The sequence below is a fragment of the Ambystoma mexicanum genome, chromosome 11, assembly GCF_040938575.1.
Source record: "Ambystoma mexicanum isolate Mex_15411 chromosome 11, UKY_AmexF1_1, whole genome shotgun sequence".
Lineage (NCBI taxonomy): Eukaryota > Metazoa > Chordata > Amphibia > Caudata > Ambystomatidae > Ambystoma > Ambystoma mexicanum.
The window spans coordinates 725,334,064-725,355,801 of record NC_090934.1 but is presented as its reverse complement, the minus strand read 5'-3'; the positions used below and the strand labels follow the sequence as shown (position 1 = coordinate 725,355,801).

The 21,738-nt window shown below is 43.9% G+C and overlaps 1 protein-coding gene across 1 annotated transcript in view; it reads left to right on the top strand.

Annotated features, from left to right (window-relative positions):
* OVCH2 (ovochymase 2) overlaps positions 1 to 21,738 on the top strand; it is a 1,298,878-nt gene that overhangs the window by 460,565 nt on the left and 816,575 nt on the right. The window lies entirely within an intron of this gene.

Below are 21,738 nucleotides of genomic sequence, written 5' to 3'. Positions count from 1 at the left end.
TCATACGCAGCAAGAACATGAACTCAGCGGTTGCCAGACATTTTAACCAAAAACATCACACAGCAGCACAACTAAGATTTCAAATACTAGAAGTATTGAACAATCACCAACCAGGCATCGATCCAAAAAGAAGACAACAGCAAAATCAAGCATATTGGATAGATCGATTGGACACACTATCACCTAGAGGAATGAATGAAGAATTTGATTTGAATTGCTTTTTTAAAATGTGTTTCTGTTTACTCTATATTAACTGTGTACTCTATATATCTTGTTTACTAAAATGCTTCCACACCAGAGACCATTAATTTAGTAATATTAGTTTGGCTTCTACCAAACACGCGTGCATCCTCACTAGATCCCCAATTACCTTCTGGCCACTCATGCATTTTCTGTTTGACTGCACCTTTAAACACTATATTCATTTTATGACACACCTCAAGATTGGTAATTATCATACTCTGCTGGTACTATACCCTCCAGAAAACTAACTATACTGAGATAGTGCATACTGCATAACATGTCAGATATGGCCATTATTTTACTTATTTGACACAATACCCATTAGTCATTATCTTAAGAGACAGATCAGTCTATGGTTCGTCATATATTATATTATATTTTTCGTGATTTTTTTGCAATATTTAGATTCCTTGTTAGGTCAAAATCGACCGTATAGCTCGATAGAATCATTACGGATTTTGTTTTTATTTTATTTTGATCCTTTTACCGCATCTGTTGCCTCTCACAAAATGGCCACCACAACATGGACAAACGTCCATATTGTGTGTGGCAGTTACCCGAGCAACCGGAGCCTCGCTGCCATAGCAATCCTCCACGTTTATTTAGTCAAGGAAAAGTAAACGCGAACGAGCCAGCGTAAGCCAGTTTCCACGTCGTTCAGCAGGTAAGACACAACATAGACAGGATCAATTAAGAATTTTCCACCATATCTCGCTGCATTTCAATTAAGTAATGCCACTACATTTGTGCAGGTACACGCTTGTATCGTAATCACGGCAGCCTAGCCGTATATTGAATTGCAACGTTTTGCGCTTCCTCACATCATTTTAAAGGTCAGATCTTTGTTGTACGATCGCGGTCTGCATGATATAGAAATTTTTTGCATGCGCTCACATTTAAACAACTTTTCCTGGTATTAAGAACTACAATAAAAAATGTAACTATCACGGCATACAGAGGTAGTGGAGCTACTTTGACAATATAGTTATTTTCACATGAGGAGCACGCTATTACGAGTGCATGCATGCTACCACTAACACTGCATGCAAGATTCAGTAAGGTAATAATACATCATGCACTGAAAGTGATATTATGGTGAAACACATTCCTTATGGACATTCCTTATGGACTAATATTTCCTAAATTAGGGTTTACTAACGCGATAGCAAAACAGGATATTGTTATGAAACACACAGTTAACGGAATATGTTGATATGTTTCTCTTTCTATTTTGTGTATGTTCTATCTGTATGTGGGTACCCTGTTTGTTTTTTGACAATGTGTTACTTGATCACAATGGATTTCGTACAACGTGCAATTTGAATTTTGGTTAAATGCTCAATAATAACGATGTTTGTTATGCAATTTGGCTGGTGTGTGAATTAGACAAGGTCCTGACGAATGACTACATAGTCCGAAATGCATTGGCCACTTAATGATGTTTGCTCATGAAAAGCAACAACGTACTAATCTTGAAGGTTTAATGAATAAATCACATAAATTATGAACCAAACATTCTCTAACTGGATTATTAAGATGTTATACTATTTAAAGAATCCCGCTGGGATATAAGGGTGTGCGGCCCACACCGCAGGCAACATTGCCTAGGTCTTTTTGTACGTCGTCTATTTTCTTTGTGCTTGAACACGGTAGCACAAGTTAGTGGGCTGCACCCCAGAAGCAACACTATTGCACCAAAAGAACTTATCTCAAAATTAAGTTAACTGGCAGTGCCCGCTCAATTTGCAACTTTCCTCTGACTCCAATAATGATTCTCATTCACTCATCTATATGTCAGTACTTTATCTTGACTGTGACAAGAATGATTGTTTTCATAATGATTCCTGTTGGTTTCTCTAGACTTTAATAATACAGTCCCTTTACATTGACTGGAACGAGTATGAACATTGAAATAATGATTCTCCGCCCCCCTCCCAGGTGTCACATTTTCCCTTTTACCTGTTACTGTTAGGATAATGTCATGGTGTGTAAGCAGTGTGTTTGGTGGAGAAGTGGAGCCAGGTTCTGTCCGTATGAGCTCTGAATATTCCCTGCTGTCCTAAGGATTTGCTACAGTCCTCTTTCTGTCTCTGCTGCAAGAAGGATTTTCCAATATACACATGGTGCATGGGCAGAGCGCTGCGTGGTGTGGAAGCAGTGTGTTTGGTGGAGAAGTGGAGCGAGGTTCTGTCTGTGTGAGCTCCGGATACTCACTGCTGTCCTAAGGATTTGCCAGTCTTCTTTCTGTCTCTGCTGCAAGAAGGATTTTCCAATATACACACGGCATATGCGCAGTGTGTAAGCAGTGTGTTTGGTGTTCGGTGCACAGTGACCGGAGACCTGAGACCGTGGACCTTTAGGTAAGAGCAATGCTACAATCTAATCTGCTCAATACACGCAGCCATTGTGCTGCGTCTGCTCCCTTATACAGGTGTGGAACACTGCAATTGAGCTGACCTAGCCAAGCAGTGTGACTAGTTGAAATTTTCTAGTCCTATAAAGCTGCCTGAGTACCAAGTCGGAGTCTCAAACCGCATATATCTTTGGCCTTGGATTAAAAGTCAAGTACCCCACAATGCTGTACTGAAACGTATATGTGCTGCAAGCAGGAGAACAATTCGGAGTGATTTGGAGGAGCTATTAATTGGCGCAAAACACCTACTACTATTTCCTTCTGGTGACTGTGGAATTTGATTCTTTGAGCCATTGGGAGTATTGTAGTGCCTGCTTGCTTTGTTCTCACTTGGTGTTATACTATCCATCTGGTGACTGTGGATCTTGTATCTTTGAGCCATTTGGGTGTTAACTGATCTACTATACTGTGTAACCCCTAGTGGTGACTGCAGATCTACTCTTTGATCCATTGGGGCGTACTGTTGTGAGAAGTAAGTTTCAGGTCTTCGGTGCAAGTACTTTTTACGATGAAACTTTGCAGCAAATTAAAAGCTAATAAAAAGAACGGCTCTGCTAAAGGCATTATGAATACTGGTGAAGCGAGTACCCAGACATTGACTGAAGGAAAATAAGATTACATATTTTTTCCCGGACAACCTATTGTGGCTGAAATTCATGAGGAACCTGTTGCTCTTTCTGAAATTCCTAATGAGGTTGCTTCCACCTCGGCGGAATTTGATAATAATAATTCATTGTTGAATCTGTGTTACTCCCTTGAAAGCCGCATTTTTAATCTGGAGCATGCACAACGGTCTGAGGCTATAATATGCGACATTATTGCTTCAAATAGGCAGCCAAGTGCTCCTATTGTGCTCCTATTTATTTATCTGTAAATGTCACCATACCTGCCTCTGACAGATTGTTGTGCGCACCTTGGTTGACTGGTTTGGCGGACTGTATCTGTGGTACGGGTTCTGAAAGTAAACAGCAACTAACACTGCTTGATAATAATGAGTACGAGAACTGTACTTGTAGTAATTAGTTTAAAGATTTAGAGGCGCATAATATCGCTATAAGTTTCGCACTGAAAATAATGCTGAAACTGTCGCACAATATTGTATGCCAAGTGGAGAAGAATGCTGAGATATTAAGAGTCTTGTTGAAAGGAAATACTTTGGGTTGTACTGGCGAACCACAGATTCCTATGTTCAATGTGCCTTCTACAACTGTGCAGGCTGGTGCAGAACCCACAAATTAAGAATCCACATTGGTTGAGATTCTAGCAGGGAGTGACCATGAGGGAAATGAACAGGGCCATCTATCCAATCGAGAACTGAGAAGGAAGAAGAAATGAATCTCTGACCTGAGAGTAAAACTGCCTTTGGAGGTGGGGGCTGGTATTAAAACTGATCACCAGACAGACCAAAATAAACAGCGGTTATCTAAGTGGGCGAGAAAGAAGGTGGCCAGGAGAGCAAAAAGGTTGGCTCTAAAAACTGGCAACCTTACAACTTGGCTGCTAGGATCATTGTTGAAAAAAGTAAGGCCATTGTTCACTCCAAAGCAACATTGGTCTCAGATGATGAATCTAGTACGAGTTCCACAGATCATACTAATACCACTATGGAGAACAGTATAATCTCTGTCAAAACTCCTGTCCATAATGTCACTAGAAGAGGTGGTGGGATTGGAGTGGGGCCTTGCCCAACCACCAATTCAAAGGTGTTTAAGGAAGGGGGCAAACATGTAAGAGATAAAACTGGTCTCTCCCCAAGAGGTCGTTCACGATCTCTGCTGCTCCTAATAAGCGAGAAAAAAAACAATAAATAGAAGCAAGCTCCTTCAGATATTCAACTCACAATTGGCATTGAGGATGGTCAAAAGTGGTGATTTTAAGTTTGTGGAACAATGTGAAAATTCAATAACTAAGGTCCATTGTTTCTCTGAGGCCATGGTCGCACTTATTATAAATTCTAAATCTGAATTAAAAAAGAATGGTTATGATGTGGATGGTGGATGTGAGACGAACAAACATTAGAGATGCAGGGCGAAAAAATAATGAGGAGGCTGGCCTACGGGTGAGATCTAAAACTCATGTTAGTAAAGAGGCCACCGTGAAGTCTCATTGGGAATGGCTTTGTTCATTTCTACCACCAATAACCAATCCCAATTGAGGTGAGTTAACCATAATCTCTTGGAATACACGTGGCCATTGTCATATTTTTTGGCCCTCAGGCTCTTAAAGTCTACTGGAAAGAGCTGAAATTATAATTTTGCAGGAGACTTGGCTCCTAAATACTACTCTATTTGATGGCTACACCACATATTTTAACTATGCTAAGAAAGGTGATAAGGGTAGGCCTTTCGGAGGATTGGCTACCCTTGTCAGAAACAATATTTGTTTGACTGAATGTATTCAAACGATTAGTAATCCCAATGTTCTTATGGTGGAAATACAGCTTGTGGGGGACATTAAAATTTTACTAGTCAACGTATATGATCCCCCAAGGTATGAATGTACGGTTGATATTCAATTGAACATTCATGAATGTATTACTGATAAATATGCTATGTATGGGAATGTCGATGTTATTGTAGGGGGAAATCTTAATGTGAATAACGTTGGAGCCAGTCAGCAAATCATGTTTAGCGGTGATTCTTGCTGCTGTGCTCAGGTTAGAAAGGAGAGGTAGAGGACCTTTTTTGCCGATGTTGAACTACAGATGGTGAATGATTTTGGCAATAGTAAGTCTGAATCTGGTACTACTTGGTCCAATGGGTTATACTCCTCCACCCTGGACTATGTATACCTTAGTGATAAGCCTTTTGATTTATTAGCATATTTTCAAAATTTTCAAATTCATTCTAATTCCTCCAGTGATCATTCTATGTTGACCTGTACTCGGGTATTAAAGATAAATAAGGGGCAGTTCTATGATAAAACTGGTGAAGTAGTTGTTATGTGCAATGGCAATATATAAGGCTGGTCCGATAGGAATCTGGCCAAGGCTAGTGGCTGGAGTAGTTGACTACATGTGGACTCCATGTTTAGACTTCCTGCTGAAGAAATCATTGGTTGGATAGCAACATGTATGCATGGTATGATGCCCATGGGGAAAAACGTTTTCCACTTAGGTATGTCTCGCATAAACTCAGCCCATTCAACAAGGTGATATGCATGGAAAAGAAAAAACTGCTTAAACAATTAAGAGTTATAGAGCGTAGTAATCTGACCCTTGATGCTCTTTCCCTTAAGAAGTGTAAGATCAAAAATACTTATAGGAATTGGGTTCGCAGATATCGAGCCTCTGATAATAATGTGAACTGGCAAAATATGGTGTGCATTCTACTCGAGGGGGACACAAAATAATTCTGGGCAAACTAAGTCAGTGGCCAATAGTGGTAAGCATGAATTTATCTGTAGCATTGACAGTGCAATCTGGGTTATATATCTCTCTGATAACTTTAAGGGGGAGGTTACATATCTTGAGAAAAAACCCATCAACAATGTAATAATGGACCGAGATGATATCATGGCTATTATTAAGAAACTGAAATCCTTTTGAGCCCCTGGCCCCGACGGCCTGTGTTACGTTATCATCAAGGAAAACCCTGAAATTTGGGCAGATTTATTGGTCACAATCTTTGGTAAAATAGTTGACACCGGTGTGATCCCCAAGTCATGGAGTACATCTATTATCATTCCGCTTTTTTAAAAATGGGCAGCGTAATTTACCAGAGAACTATCGGCTATTGGCCCTTACAGATGTTCCCAGCAACATATTTTGCACTTTGATCCTTAAATAAATCAATGATTGGATAGCCAGTCAAAACATCCTTGATAAAGTTCAGACTGGGTTTCGCAAAGGAATGTGCTATTAATGATAACATATTATTGGTCAACACCCTTATTGAACAGGCTAAGCGCTGTGATGACCTCCCTCTGTACATGCTATTTGTGGATATTTCTTCCGCGTTTGACATAGTTGACAGAATAAAATTCTGGGAAAAATTGGAGTGGATGGCCATACCAGCACACCTCCTCTATTCCTGCAAAATGATGTATGAAGATAACACATCCAGGGCTAGATTGAACAACCAAAGTCGTATTTCTGGTCTGATCTCGGTCAGGAAGGGTGTCAGGCAGGGGTGCGCATTGGCACCAACCTTGTTCAACCTGTTTATGTCTGACTTTGGGGGCATATTCTTAAAAAAACTGAATGCTTTCCCAAAAATAGGAAACAACAAAGTAGGGTGGATCGGCTATGCAGATGACTTGATTATATGTGATAATACTTACATTGGTATCTGCCATAGTGCTAAGGCTACCTGTGCATACGCTGAGCTTAATGTTTTGAAAATACACTTTTAGAAACCCAATTTATGGCTGTTGGCCGAAAGTGCTGTAACAAGACTACTACATTTTGCCCCTTGGGTATCATCGAAAGGGTGTCTTCATATAAATACTTGGGCCATGAGGTAATCTCAGGAAAAACAAGAGGGAATGAGATATTAAAGCAAAACAAGAGAGCAAAGGTAATTTCCATTGCGGGTGTGGTTATGTCCATCTCTAAGCGGACTGCAGGGTTTAGCCTTCTTGGTTTTCTTAATATTACAAACAGAACTTGTCTGCAGAATTTCTATATGCGTTAGAGACATCTTACTTAGATTGGTCCTCTTGGGCCGATCTGATTGAAGGGCTCATTTGGAGAAGAATACTTGGACTATCGATTTATACACCTATTGAGGCAGTGAGACTTGAGATAGGACTGATCTCTTTGTCTGCTCTTATCAAGTTTAATAGAGCTAAACTGTTTATTAAGACCAATTATGCTGGACCTAATTCCCTCTTGTTCATTGGAAGGGGGAAAGGGCTCTTTTGTGTGTTTAAATGTATATTTGATCTTGATTCTCTTTTTATCTGATGTAAACAAATGATTGTATAGACGTTTTGTATATGTGATTGATACAATATATGTACCAATTGTATATGATAGATTTGGTTTAAAGTTTTATAACTACACAATAAAACATTTATTTTTAAAATAAGATGATGTCACTGGGATTCCAGTTTGTTTGAGAACATCTCTTTGTTTCAACAGTTTGCCTTCTTGTGTTCATTCAGTCTCTCTCCATTCGTGCCGGACTATAGGATGGATCCTCGGTACTTTGGAACCAACTTGTTCCACTTTGGCAGTTGTGGAGTGGTATCGGCATTGTTTTCGGGACACCGGGTCTACCACGAGCATATTGTGGTCATGCCACCACTCTCTCTCCCGGTGTTGGGACTCCACAACTCCAGCTTTGTTTCTCTCCTTCTTTGCGTTACCAGACGCAGTGTGTCTTTACCAGTTTCTCGCTTTCTCACACCAGCATGACGCTGCATGTCCAGTCTCTCCTCTGTGTCAGTCTGTTTGCCAATTTGTGCGTTTCTCTCACTCGTCTCCAGTCTCATCCCCTTTCATATATTACATAGCCGTGGGCCTTCCCCGGCATAGTGTTGTGTTCCCTTTTCTCTGTCTCCAGAAACTTTTTTCTCCTCTGTATGTCATCCTCCTCGTCTCAGTTAAGTGGAGTTTTCATTTAAGAGAATGTTCACAGTTTCTTTTTGACAATAACAGATGCTGGTTTGTCTTCAAATAAATCTGTTGGAGATAGGTTTGCAGAGGTATCATTGGAATGTTAGGGAGTTCCTAGTAGGAACAGGAGTCCTTGTCTCCAAAGGGGGAGTCTCTCCCGGTGAGGCCCTAATTGCCTCCACCCCAAGGGAGGATGTTGTGGAGCCAGCTCACCTCCCTAGCTTCACGGGGAGAGAGGGCTCTCCCTTGGAGAGAAGGGATGATTACCTGCGATTCGTCATATGACACGCACAGATTTGAAAGTATTAATGTGCCCAGTTCAAAATTTCCAATGAACAAAACACAGGCACCTATAAAAGAAACACACACATGTAAAGAAACTGGATCTTCATTCCTCCCACCCATAGAGATACTTATATTTGCTATTTGTTCTGTTTATTTTGTTGCGAAGATTGCCACTTCAAACATATGTCTCATACAGGGACTAACAGTCAGCGCATACAGTCCCAAATCAGGGTGCCTTTTTATAGTTGCAGTGAATACTTGGGTAGCTGTGAGCCGGGGTGATGGAGTAGAGCGTGAAGACATGAAAGGGACACATGTAGTAACAGAATGACACATAAATATATTGTACATTTAGCCTTTGCTCTAGTGGTCACTTGCATTCATATTTACAGATGTTTTTTTTTTTAATAACTCTGTTTATTGAATTTAAACAACAAAACATAAGAGACATATAAGAATAAGACATGAATCAGCAGTATACATGTGGAAGGCAATCTCAGCAGTATACATGTTGAAGGCAATCGTCCATATCAACGGGGCCCGTAGGGCCGAGGACCAGAAGACAACAAGACAACAATAGGACCAGGCAGGCAAACAAGGCAAGCATCACTACCGGTGCACCCCCACCCACAGAGCTTATTGAGCATCTAGCCATTTGCCCCATATTTTCTCGAATTTACGGGGGCAGCCCCTTGCATTATAGATTCAGCGCTCTAAGGTAGCACCTCTGTCCAGCTCGTTACTCCATCGATTCAGGCTCAATGGTTCGTCCGACCCCCAATTGGCCGCTATAAGCCTTTTGCTCGCCCCCAGCGCCGTTGCCAAGAACATTTTTTCATATTTGGACAGGTCTACTTCCCCTCCAATGCCCAATAGTACCATCTTGGGGTCCCTGGGAATTGGTGTCCCCAGAGCGGCTGAGATTGTATTAACGCATTCCACCCAGAAGGCCTGTATCACCTGACAGTCCCATATCATATGGTAGAAGGTGGCGGGTTCAGTTTTGCATCGGACACATGTCTCGTCTTCTATTCCACCCCATCTGGCCATTGCAGTGCGCGAGTGATATGATCGATGTAGGATCCTCAACTGTATGAGCCTAAGCTTGGATTCTATTTACAGATGTTTATAGATATTTAGCATCAGGTTTGTATGAGCTTAGAGTTCAGAGGGGAATCTCTGAAGAGGAGTAATTGATTCCCCTTCACTGGCTAGACGTTTGTATGCCACCCTGTTGTACTTCGCTGTGCAAATGAAGTAAATGCTGCCTGCCATGTGCACATGGCAGGTGGCACTTACAATGGATTCCTATAGAGTCCCCCTGCTTTTGCTGGTGTAAAGGGCAGGTGGATTCCATTGGAATCCACGGCATTGCTGTAGTGTTTGTATGGCGCAGAGGAAGCGGCCAGTGAAATCGTATGTTATGATTCTCCCCTCCTCTCCACCATACAAATGAATGAAAATGGGCTGTGACGTCGATGAAAGGCGTGAAAGCCTTATGGAAGGCTTTTAGGCCTTTCCATAATGTTACGCCCCACTCCAATATGAGCTCCAGAGTGTCATAGGAAAGAGTGAGGGAAAGTGGATAATATGAGAGGGACAGGAGGGATTTACACAATGGGAGAATGTGATGGGACGCAAAAAAGAGAAGGGGTGCACATGGACAGTGGCAGTGGGAAAGAATTTTTAATTTTCAAGTGTCTTCCTTTTCACATAATAGGTAAATGCTGCTTTACAATGTGAATGATTAACATGGCTCTACAAGGCGGTGCAACAGTGATCGCAGTATGTTTCCATGGTAAGCGTTTTGGTGAGATAATCGCAGAAGTGAAAGACGGATAAAAAAAGACAGGGGGCCTTGGCTGACAACCATGGCCAGTGGCCCATGGTCTTCTAGCCTAATTCATTGAAGAATGGACAGTGGTCACGGCGATGGTCAGTGGTCACTGCAGAAGATACACAAAACTCTTGTAATTCAGTGAAAAACCTTTAGTTAAGACTGAGCTAAGGTGACCCAATTCATTGCAATAAAACCCATGAACTTCAGCAAATGTGGGAGGTGACGACAAGCTTAGCTTGAAGTCCCCCCAGTTGCTCAGCCCATGAGCACATACATGAGTTCATAGCCGGGATTAACAATGAGATCAAAAAGACATCATGAGTGACATCTGTGGGGTCACTCTGAGTTAAGATTGTTGCCACTTCCCACATATGCTGAATTTCATGGGTTTGGAACAGGATAATTGTAACTAGTACACATACATAAAATATTGATGTAAGGGGACAACATAGGCCTGTGGAATTTCTATCGGGTGGTGGGAGGGTGAAGAAGGTTTTGTTCTCAGGTTGCAGCCCCATCCTGTAGTGACAAGTAGCACCAAGAGAGAGCGGGTAGCACACAGAGGAAGAAACTGATAAGATTGGCATTGACAGAGCAAACCAATGGAACACCCCCAGCAAATAAATAAATAAATGAGACTCTCATTCTGCAATCTTCGAAAGTGAGGCTACTTTGGAGCTTGGTTGGGATGCTGGTGGCCATCGCAGCTTAGTGAGCTAACAGTTGTATTAGCAATGGAACATTTGTAAGGAGAAGAATTCTGTGGCAGGCTGGCATAAGCCACCCCAATTATCCGTGTATCGGTACAGAGCATGGAGGCACTGAGGGGAGGTGTCCCCTTAGCCTCACAGGGCAGGGAATTTAATCGAAGACATGGGTCATGTGGTGTGCACCAGTGCTGATATGCAGCAGACAACCCTAAAATATTTTTACAAGTGAAGACATGTTTCAATTTTGTTTCCCTCAATGAAGTGAGTAATCCAAAACAAAAAAACATTTGGAACCCGTTTACAATACAAGCGTCTGATCGCAAGTTGCTGGATTCTTAGCAACTTGCGATCAGACGCTTGTATTGGAAACAGCAGGGATTTAACCTGTTCAATATATGGGGGTCTTATTTTCACATTATGTGACAGAGGCATTTAGATGACTTCAAGGGTGCTACGACAGACCATTAGCTCTGATTTGAAAAAGGTCCTTGGAGGACCGAAACACGTGTCATCTTTTTTAAGGGCATTTTTGAGTAATAAACGTTTTCTGTAAACATCTGGCGCAGTCTCTTTCCTGGTTATTCATACTTCACACCGTTTGATTTAGAGTTAGACCTAGCTCTCTGGGTTTTGACGGGCATAAATATGAAAGTAGTGGTGGCCGGGTAGAGTTTAGGAGAGGTTGAAAGTATGTAGAGTACATTTCTATTGACTGACGTGTTGGCTTGTTGTGGATCCATCATCAGGGTTAACAGAGGACCGGCAGGTTGACAAACGCTATAGAGGGGCTGAGGGGCATTTGTGTACAATCTATTTGCTTCATCCAAGCATTTGTTGAGTTGTTCAACGTAAGGCCATGACTGTGAAAATGCCTAAACACTGTGTGCGATGCCCAATAATCTTTCTCGTTACACTGGATGGAACTGTGGGGTTCTCACACTGCTCTGAGTGCCCTGTGGGATGAGAAAGAGGTTGGTCCTGGGTGAGTGATGCAATGAGTGTGTGAGAGCACTGGTGGAAAGAGGTGACTGAGTCAGGAGGGCACCTGGTGGACAGCAGCACGCATCCTGTGGGCAGTGAATGTGGCAGAAGTGCTGCAAAGGAAATCTCACGTACAGTTGGCAACTGTAATGAATTCAACCCTGCGCACTACCCGCTCTATTGGCACTGGGGGAGGCAGTCCGCACATTCAAGACCGTACACAAGCGCTGGGAGGATCTGAAATCCAGGACCCACAGCAAGGCCCTGTGCTTCATCTAGGCCGGTGCTACTGCGGAGGGGCACCGTGCATGCAGGTGCAGGCTGTCTGGTAACAACATGCAGGTCCTGGAGAGGTTCTACCCGGCGCTGCATTCCCAGGTCTGCGAATTATACCAACGTCTGGAGTCGAGTCGACCGGTGAGTAGCCATGTGGTGCACTGCCCTACGCTGCGTGTGTATTGTGCATGTACCAGCATGTTTCCAGTGACCCCCTTAGGCTTTCAACTAGTATGTTTCTGAGACAGATGCCTACATGCATGCCCCGACATTGCTCTCCATGTGTGCATGCAGACATCTTTGGATTTAAAATGTGCTCTTACTTGCATTGTGTGCTGTAGTGCTGTCTTGCAGACCGTGCACAGGCAATGTTACTTGTGTCTGAGACGTGCCAGGATGACAAGTGTGCCAGTTGAGGTAGTGTTGCCCACGTCATGTGCATGCATGATGCTCATGTGTTTGTGCCCAAAATGGGAATGTGTGACTGTGCATCACTCATGCCTGGATGTAACACGAGCATTCGGATGTCTGGCTTAGTCGTTTTGAGGTATTGCAGTTTTCGGGACTGATGTGATTGGTCATGGTGCTGCTTGGCACTCTGAGTTGATGTTTGTGCATGTCATTTGTATGTGCTTGGTGCTATGGCGTGCTCACCTGTGCATGTGTAATTGATGCATGTGTGTATAGCATACGCAATTGATTGGTTGTGACAGTGGCATGTAGTTTGATGTGATTGTGTGGAGTTATAGCCAGGCACGTGTCTGCATGGATGTGGATTGCATGTCCATGTGTGTCGGTGTGGAGGTTGATGTTTGTTCCTTTGACAAGTCATGTTCCTGTGAATGTTGGTGATGCCACCCTGGCTTTGGTGCAGTACACTGATGTTGCTGTTCTGTTTCTCCTTTCCACAGTTGCATCTGATGAAGAGGGCGGAAGCAGTGCTGTGGAGCATGGATGCAGGGATACCTCCACCAGACAGAGGCACAGGCCACAGCTACGCATCGTGACAGCTCATCTTCAGGAAGCAATGTGGCTATGGCTGTGGCAGCGCCGGTGACATCGAGCATTGGTGCTTCCAGGGTGTGAGTCTAACAAGGTGAATGTGGGAGGGAACTCCTCAGCAGTGGTGGGGCCAGGTGATGCCACACAGGGGCCATACATGGTGGAAGACGCCCTGGATTCATCCAGGTTGATGGAGGGGGATGAGGTGGCCATTGCAGTCCTGCCCATGGGGTCAGGTGGTGGTGTTAGGTGGACGTGCTTACTGCAGTCCTGTCCCAGGGGCATCAGGCTGTGGAGGTGCCTGTGCAAAACCCTGTCCCTGGAGCATCGAATGCAGCAGTGTGTACCTGCCAGGATGCCTCCACCAAGACCCACCGCCCCTTGTCAGCTGGTGTGTCCACCCAGACAGACACCCCCTTGCCATCTGGTGTGTCCATCCAGGATTATGTCCTGCCCCTGCTGGCTGGGTTGACGAGGCGGACAGGTGTAATTTGTGATGATGGGCAGGCTACTCGTAGTCTGCTTGCTCATCATCAGAGTGAGCTACACCGCCTTGTGGCCTAGCTTGCAGCAGCCGTGTTCCCTGGTGGACTTCATGGGCTGCTCACTGCTGCGACCACCTCTCGTCTTCCGCCTCTGTGCACCAGTCATCCTCCAGGGTGCCTTCTGGTCAACATACCAACAAGGCTCCCTGTGCACCAGTCCCACCAACAATGCACAGTCTGGTGGAGCTCTCATCCCTGCCCGAGGTGGGAGTCCCAGGCACAGGGTCTGAGGTTGTGACTGTGCCTACGCAGGCACTGACAGGGCTACAGGCAATGGAGTGACAGCAGGCACCTAGGAGCAGTGCAGGTTCCATATGTGGTGTCTGGACTAGAGTGGTTGATATGCAGGAAGGGAGTATGGAGCCAGAATGGGTTTAGGGGTCTGGGCTCACATTTTCGTAAGGGTTGTAGCCGCCACTTACGAGTGAGGGCTGCGCTTTCACAGTGGCACAACCTGGGCTTGCGAGGTGAGGTGTGCGATTTCGCTGGGGTGCAGCCTGGCCTTGCGAGGTGAGGCACGTGATTTCACTTGGGTGAAACGTGGCCTTGTGAGGGAGGGGCTGCATTTTTGCAGGAGTGCAGCGTGGGCTTGCGAGGTGAGGCACGTGTTTTCACTCGGGTGTAGCGTGGCCTTGCGAGGGAGGGTCTGCGTTTTCGCAGGGGTGCAGCCTGGGCTTGCGAGGTGAGGCGCGCGATTTAGCTGGGTTGCAGCCTGGCCTTGCGGGGGGCGGGGGCACCTTCTCACAGAGGTACTGGATAGTGGATCAGGGGTGCACGTGGATGCTTGCGCCTGGTTTAGCCTTTTGCTTGCTTTTTGGTGTGCGTGGGGGGGTGTTGTGGGTGTTCCTCGTGTAGCTTGTTATTACTTGCGCGACAGCTAGCAATGCACCTTTGAATCCATTAATACACAGGGTGTGAAATATTTTTTATGTGCCACGGCTCGCGCTGGGTCCGTCTCTGCACGTTGCCCTTGCACCATTTCCGTGCCCGATTCCATGAATCGGGCCCTATGTGCTTGAAAGGCTGCCTATGTCACACTTTCCATCCACTTAGGGCCAGTGCCTGAAGGAGCCATCTAGTGGCAAAAGGATGAATAGTGCCTCGAAAGACTGTGTGCACCCAATATTGAAGATAGATTGGGGACAAACTATCAGCTCCATCTGTGGCTGATAAAAAGAAGCAGTATGTGAAATTTCCTTACAAGTGCTGTACAATATTTGTATTTATGGAGCGCTTTCTTCAAAGAGCTTTCACAAATGGTTACAGCAGTACAATAAAAATTACAATGATGAAAAGATCAAAAATCAGAAACTAAAGAGAAAGAAGATGGGTTTTCAATTGAGAACGGAAAATATGATAAGAGGAGGGAGCAGGAATTGTTAATGGAAGAGCATTCCAATTCTTAGGTGCAAAGGGTGAGAAAGAACGAAATCAAGAAGAAGCACAAGGTGGCTTAGGAACCAAAAGAAGAAAAAGAGACTGAGAATGAAGAGAACAAAAAGGGATGCAGAAGGAGAAAAGAGCACAACGATAAGAAGGATCAAGACCACAGGAGAGATTATAGACAAAGTAAAGAAAATGGAAAAGAAGACAATGATCAAAAGAAAGAGGCTCATCGAAGTGCACGAGTAACAGAAACACAAAAGGGCAGCTGAAAAAAAAGACAATGGCAGAATTAAATACAGAACGTAAAGGGGTAAGATGAGATTTAGGAAGACCTAACAAAAGAACTGAACAATAGTTGAGACGAGAAAAAACAAGCACATAAATCAGAAGTTAGTGGCCTAAAATGAAAGAAAAGGACGAGCATGACGGAGTTTACAAAGATGGAAACGAGCAGAACGGGCAGTGTTGGAAATGTGAAGTGCAAAGGAAAGAGAGGGGTCAAAGGCAACTCTGAGATTACGTGCAGAGGAAGAAAAAGTAAGTAAGGATGGAAGGAAAAGGCGACAATCATTCCCTAGTGTGTATTCAGGATTTTCAAATCACCTGGATGGAGTAGGGAATGCAGTAATCCACTGTACCTGCTTGTGCGGTGCTGAACGTGCAGAGCTTGCAGGTGGGGATTGTTGTGACCAGACAGAATATACAAAATATACCACGTTGGTCATGACGCTTCAACTACCCTAGGTAGGTCCTTTTTTTTTTTTTTTCACAGTGTTTCCAAAACACTTCCCCTTTTTAATCTTAATTTCCGGTTTGTAACCTCACCATCCTTTGTCTCACCCATTTCAGGTGCCTGGCACTTCACCAACCGCTTTATGTTTTCTTTTTAAAACAAATCCCCCAGTCCTGAAGACAGTCCGGTGAAACTACCAGCAGGTTCTACAACCTCATCCGCTGGTTTTTCCATCTACTCACCGTACCAGAAACACCTGAACTTTGTGTGTGTCGACAAGTTTTCATACTGCTATAACATTAGCAGTATATGTAATCATAATCACCATTGTTGTACTAACCCACCCATGCGTATAATTACTGCATAACTTTGTACAAACTTATTGGTTTTCTTGTGCCAAGGATGGAATACTTTACCTTTCGACTCTTGTAAAGGTTTTTAATTGTGCAAACCTAATAAATCGCATTCTTTAATGTTTGAAAAAAGATATCCTTATCTTTTGGTGTTTATGTTATGAGCTAACTGATATGTGCTAAGTTAGCTCCACTGTGACCTTTTTTCCTACTGAAAGCGTCAATGACTAGGGTAGCTGTTGACTCCGATTATTTTCCTAATTCAGACAGAATCAACACCATCCTTTATTTAAAGTGTCCCTTGATCGTCCCCTTGTGCTAGTGGCTGGTGTAAAGGACTGACCTGTCCCGCCAGGGTAGGGGAAAGGGTTCTATGTTCTTTCATCATCAGGATTTAATACGTCTGCCTTTTAAATGAGGAGAACATTACGAAAAGGTTAATTGAATTATTATTTTTATGGGGGGGTCTATCACCCCTCAAGCCCCCATTCCACCACCTATTTTTAACTATTCCTGACCCCCCCCAACTCCTTATTTGCCCTTTCCCACCCCCCAAAATGATCAATAACCTTATTCGTAATTTTCTCCTCGTTTAAACTTTTAAAAGCCTGGCGATGAAAGGATGTTCTACTGGGGAAAGGGTGGCAATCTAGCAGCTAGCAAGCGTGGGGTAAAGGCCATATGACGTGGGGGCACCAAACCTCTTTTCAAATATCATGCGTCCAAACATATGTTCGGAATAAGAGATAGGGAACACTGCCTTCCCCTATATATTCAGAGTAATACAAAATTATGGATTTGCATCCTTCACGGGTGCCGGTTCAGCAATTTGCGTAAATAAAGATTCTATTTTCCCCAACAGGTTATTATTGTCATTATTAGTACTCCTGACCGCTGCCCTTACATCATTGATAGACATTGCCAGGTCTACTCTATAACTGAACCTTTATCGGCACTCCACATATTAATTTTAGTCTCTTTATGAGAAAAAAAAAACAGTCTTTCACTCTGGGTGTAAATATTATATGGCATTGCAAACCATCAGGGATTGGACACATTTGGGGTCATTATAAATCTGGAGGAGTGGCATAGCAAGACTGAAAAATAAGGTGTGAAACCGTTTACACCTAGCCCCGTTAGATTTCAGAGAGGTTTTGCAGGCAGAGTGGGACACAGGAGGGGAAATATGTTTCTACCTCGTACTTCCCACTACAAATGCAAAACTGTTGTGATGTGTATGCTTAGCAGAGGGGTAGAATCTTGGGGTAGAATGTAGAGTGTCCTGCATCACCATTTGAATGTTATTATTCAGTTTGCTTGAGGTCTTGATGGGCAATGGTTGGGGGTCTTTACTGTTCATGTAACTTGTAAATAAACACTTCACTTCTGACTGAGCAACGTGTGGAGGCCATCTTTACATTGGTGACGAGGATTAAAGGCCCTGGCAGAAGCCCCAACACTTGAAATGGATGTAGTGGTCGTGGCCCTACCCTTTGGAAGCGGGAAGGAAACTGCAGGCTGTAACCATAGCTACTGGAAGAGGTCAGGCTGCAGCTACACTACTCCCGGCAATGAACAGCTAAAGAAGTTGATGAAAACTCTATGTGTGTTATCTGAACAAAGAAGCAGAGAGGGAGGTTTGCAGAATCTGCTACCCAGCTTTATGCGGTAAACGTTTAGTCTGGGGGGGAGGTGCGGCACTGACAAGGAGGAAGGGTGGACACTGGCAGCCTGTTCATGCATATTTATGGTGGCGAAGCCAGTCCCGTGAAGCTTGAAAGGGGAGGTTGACTTTTATAGCATTGTGCATATTCCCCGAGTCAAGGTCGGCCTCTGTGAAGCCTTCGTTTACAATTGAAAAGGTGCGTGCATCAGGACCGGTAGATCCCAAGTGCATCCGTGTCAGGAACGAGGAAAGCGAGGTGTCGGCATCAGGTGCGGCTCTGTGTGACAGAACGCAGGAAGGCGGGCACACGTGCCATAGTGGGCGCAGCTGCAGGATGGAGTGCACACGCATCAAAGGTGGGCGCGGCTGCATGCGAGGGTCCAAACAACGTTGGACTTAGGACCAGGAAGAGGAGGCGTCATCATAAGAGACACGACTTCTCATAGCAACGCGTCTCCTGAATAGAAGCAGGCGCCCATAGCAACGCGTGCGCTCCGCGACCAGTTGATCACCGACGGCTGCGTTAGCGTTTCCACAGCGTTACCAATGGAGATTTATTTCAGACAGTCAGGAGGCCCAGAAAACATAATGTGTGTGCCCAGGGCCCCCAAGGGAAGGGCACAAACGGGACATTAATTGTTTGTTATGTTCAGCGTGGAGGTTGCAATGGACTTAAAAAGGTGAGAGCGCTCATCCCCACACATAGTATAACACATGTGCAACAAGGAAGAGATATTGTGCCCTATCATCTGTATAGTGATTCATGGTCGAGGAACAACTGATAAGCTATCACATCACAAAAAACTTGGTGGGTCTTGTGGGGTGCCATTGACCAGGTTTTACTGCAAGCAAGAGGCAAACTAAAGCACCAAAGCAGAGGAAGGTGTGAGTCATGGCTGTGGCAGGGGTTCCGGGCCCCCCATATATTTGGCTAGTCCTGGCCCAATAAAGATAAAGTGGGCGGCCTGGAAGAAAGGCTTCATACACTATGTTAAGGTAATATTATCCCCATATATATGGTCGCCGTAAATAATATCGCCGGGAAAAGGTTGCAGCGATATTATATGAGTGACCATATATATGGGGACAGGGGCAAAAAAAAAAAAGATTTAAAAAAAAAGAGGAAAAAAAAAAAGTTTGGGGGTTCCGGGGGTGTCCCCCGCATGTTCCATGCAATAATGTCGCCACAAAAAACAGCCATTTTTCGGCGATATTTTTGCATGGCGAGATTTTTGTGGCGACATTATTACATGGAACCGTTAAGGCAGCATGTGGAAACAGTATTTCTGCTGAACGCAATGTGTCCCTTTTGATGCACTTTATTGGATACGATGGTCAAAGAATTTATGAAACCTTGCCTGAGATTCCGGATTTAGATCAGGAAAGCGGGGTGAATGAATTTGACAATGCATTAGCGAAACTTGATCAACACTTTGATGTTAGAACTAATACTGTTCTAGAAAGATACAATTTTGGAACAAGGGAAGAGCGAGATGGGGAAAATGTAGAAGAGTATATTACAGCATTACACCATCTTGCTTTAAGCTGCAAATTTGGAGAGAACTTGACAAGCACATATGTGATCAGTATTGTTCGAATGATAAGATAAGAGAAAGATATGGCTAAGAGACTAACCAGATTTGGAGGAGGTGATAGCCATAGCCAAAAGAGTTGAGCATATGATGCATTGTGTAGCTTAGTTAACAAGGAAGGAAAATAGGTCCATACCTAGTGAAATATTGAGAGTGGATGATGCCCCTAAGGATTATAAGAGTGTGAAAAAGAAGGGGAGGGATAAATCATCTAAGGATTTTGAGACAGGAAATGAGAGAAACAATAAAGTGAGGGGTGTGAGGAAGGAGGAAAGGTTGTCTTTTCGTTGTGCTAGTTCAAGTCACTTTGCTAATTCACCAGTGTGTCCTGGAGAAGGATGATATGCAATAAATGCAAAAGGTGGGGGCACTACGCAAATTGTTGCAAGCGATTATGCTTTGGGAGGGGGGAGGAAGGTGTTGTATGTGGGTGAAGATATGCGACAATCGTCTAGTGAAAAGGAGGAAGAGCAGGTTGAAGTTGTTACAATGAACATGATAATGTGCAATGACGAAGAGAGTTGTGACAGCCCCTTCACAAATATATGTGTGAATGGGAAGGTATTGCGCATGATGGCCGATTCTGGAGTTAAGCTGTCTTTGATGTCTCGAGACGTGTATGAGGGCATTGTAGGAGGGAAAGTGGAAAATGTGATGCCATCAGATAAGAGACCTGGAGGGTACAACTGTGGCAAGATTGATGTTATAGGGTACTTTGCGGATTTCTAATTTAAAGGAAGGGAAACTCAAGGGAAAATATATGTTACAAAGAGTGGTGAGACATTGCTAGGATGGAAAGAACAGAAAGGGTTGGGGATACGGCTTGATCCCAATACTCATGAGCAAGTTCTAAATGTGACGGAGGAGTTAAGTATTGTTGACAAATTTCCGAATGTGTTCTCCAAAAAATAAATTGGGTGTGTGAAAGGAATGGTTCATAAAATAATTCTGAAGGAGGGGATCCAGGAGGTGGGGGCGAAACTTCGTTCTGTTCCCATGGCACTCAGGGATGGCATGCGAGATGAGCTCAAGAGGGTGAGGGAGGCAGGAATAATTGAGTCTGCATAGAGCGTTGAGTGGATTTCGCCTTTGGTTATCATGAAAAAGGCTAGTGGAGAATTGAGGTTGTGCGTCACTCACAGGGAGCTCAATAAGTGTGTTGTGGCAGAGAGACACCCATTTCCTAAAATGTCAGAGATGTTAGCTTTGGTTGGTAGTATGAGTTTTTTTTACCGAACTGGATATGGCGTCCGCCTACCACCAAATACATCTTGACTAGTCATCGAAAGAACTTACAGCATTCATCACCCAAGAAGGGGTCTTTCAATTTTGTAGGATGCCTTTGGGTTTAGTGTCGGCATCTTCTGTCTTTCAAAAAGTGATGGACAAATTGTTAGGGGGCATAGAAGGAGTGTGGTGTTTTCAGGATGACATCTTGGTGCACGGTGATACATGGGAGAAACATGAGGAGTATGTGAGAAAGGTGGAAAGGATTTTGGGACAGAGGGCAATAACGCTACGAGCGGAGAAGTGTACTTTTGGAAAAAGCATAGTGGAGTATTTAGGACACAAGATATCTGCAGAAGGTCTACGTCCTAAGAAAGAGTTGGTGGAAGGTACCAAAAGAGTGAGGTCTCCAAGGAGTAAGGCGGAACTGCGTTCTTTTCTTGGAATGGTGGAGTTTTATCATAGGTTTGTGGAAAATGTGGCTGGCAAGGTAACCAGAATGAGGAACTTGCTTAAGAAAGGAGTGGAATTCGAGTGGAATACCGGATGTGAAGAGGAATTCCAAGGTATAAAGGAGAAATGAACATATCCAATGCTTTGGCGATGTTTGATACTAGGAAGAAGTGTACCATATTGGTAGATGCCAGTGGAGCTGGTTTTGCGGCGGTGCTGACCCAAGTTGGGAAGGGTGGTCAAGAAATTGTCATAACGCATACATCTAGGATGCTTAGGGGAGCGGAAGGGAACTATTCCATTCTAGAAAAGGAGGCGTTGGCCTGCCATTGGGGAGTTGAGAAGTTCAGGATTTTTAATATGAGGTTTGGAGTTTACAATAAGCACTGATCATAGACCGCTTAAATCTATTTTTGAGATCAAAGGATTGGAAAGTGTATCAAGGAGGGTTGCATGTTGGGTAGCCAGGCTAC